The following is a 1974-nucleotide window of genomic DNA, read 5'->3' on the forward strand; positions in this document are numbered from 1 at the left end:
GCGAACTCAAACAACCCTATTTATAGGGATTGAGACTGCCACATTAGAAGACATCTGCTATTAAGTGCACTTAGGCCTTCTTGGTATATGTAAATGACAGATTAAATTCTTTCTTATTTTGATCAAAGGGATGCAACTGGATAGCATGTGGACTCTGAGTACCTCAATCCAGTTAATTCAGAAAAAAATCTATTCCTAAAGCCCTGACAGATGAAGTTTTTTCTGCTGTTGCTCAGGCCAGACCTGGATGCTCAGGCCAGATCTAGTGCAGTCCTGGAGCTGTCCCTGAAATACTCTTTCGTCAGCTCGCCACTGCAGATCATTTACTAAGCAGATTCAGACTGATGCATTAAGGACACATCACATTCCAAATTGTAGGTATCTTAAAAGCAAAGGCCTACAAGGATTTTTGGAAAAACATGTTTTCTACCAAATGTGTGACATCACTATAAAAATGTATGTGTGTAGAGGGGAACAACACACACTGGGGCCTTCTAGAGGGTGGAGGGTGGGAGAAGGGAGAGGATCAGGAAAAATAGCTAATGGGTACTAGGATAAATACCTGGGTGATGAAATACTCTGTACAACAGAGCCCCATGACACAAGTTTACCTATGTTATAAACCTGCACTTGTACCCTTGAACTTAAAAGTTTAAAAAGTCCGGACATGGTGGCTCATCCCTGTAATGCCAGCACTTTATGAGGCAGAGGCTGGTGGATCACCTGAGGTCAGGAATTCGAGACCAGCCTGGTTAACATGGTGAAACCCTGTTTCTACTAAAAATACAAAAAATTAGCCAGGTTTGGTGGTGCGTGCCTGTAATCCCAGCTACTTGGGAGGCTGAGGCAGGAGAATTGCTTGAACCTGGGAGGCAGAAGTTGCAGTGAGCTGAGATTGTGCCACTGCACTCCAGCTTGGGCAACAAGAGCAAAACTCTGTCTCAAAAAAAGTTAAGAAAAAAGTATGCGTAACACAGAAACTGCTACATTTCTCTTTTTTTTTTTTTTTAATTTTTAGAGATGAGGTTTCACCATGTTGGTCAGACTGGTCTCAAGCTCCTGACCTTGTGATCCACCTGCCTCGGCCTCCCAAAGACATTTCTTTTTCTTTTCTGAAGTACAGTAAAGGCTGGCCCAAGTGCAGTGGTGCTCACAACTAATTGATCACAACATTACAGATTTGTTTCTTCTCCATTCCCACTACTTCACTTGACCAGTCTAAAATAAATACAGTTTAAAAAAACCTCATCAATTTCCCATCATTTATAATATGATTTAAAAACAGAACAAATTTAAAATCCTGTTAGAATCCTGGATGAGCACCTTGGCTGAGAATAAAAACCTGAAAAGCCAGCAGCATGATGGCAGATGCAGCCAAAATCATAATGTAAAGGTACGTTTCATACCAAACTGTCTTCTTTGTGTATGTACTTCAGTGAAAAAGTGACTCTTTGAATTTATATTTCCATGTAAAAGGCATGTCATTAATAATTAGGTTAACACTAGCATTGTAAAAATTGACAAAATGGTGCTAAAGAAACATACTATTGGCAGGACACGGTGGCTCATGGCTGTAATACCAGCACTTTGGGAGGCCGATGCAGGTGGATCACCTGAGGTCAGGATCAGGCTGCCAACATAGTGAAACACCATCTCTACTAAGAATTTAAAAAATTAGGCTGGGCGCAGTGGCTCATGCCTATAATCCCAGCACTTTGGGAGGCCGAGATGGGTGGATCACGAGGTCAAGAGATCGAGACCATCCTGGTCAACACGGTGAAACCCCGTCTCCACTAAAAATACAAAAGTTAGCCGGGCATGGTGGTGCACGCCTGTAGTCCCAGCAACTCAGGAGGCTGAGGCAGGAGAATTGCTTGAACCCAGGAGATGGAGGTTGTGGTGAGCCAAGATTGCACCATTGCACTCCAGCCTGGGTAGCAAGAGTGAAACTCCATCTCAAAAAAAAAAAAAAAA

Source organism: Sapajus apella, unplaced genomic scaffold (assembly GCF_009761245.1).
Source record: "Sapajus apella isolate SASKATOON/1434 unplaced genomic scaffold, GSC_monkey_1.0 scaffold3, whole genome shotgun sequence".
In the NCBI taxonomy this organism is placed as follows: domain Eukaryota; kingdom Metazoa; phylum Chordata; class Mammalia; order Primates; family Cebidae; genus Sapajus; species Sapajus apella.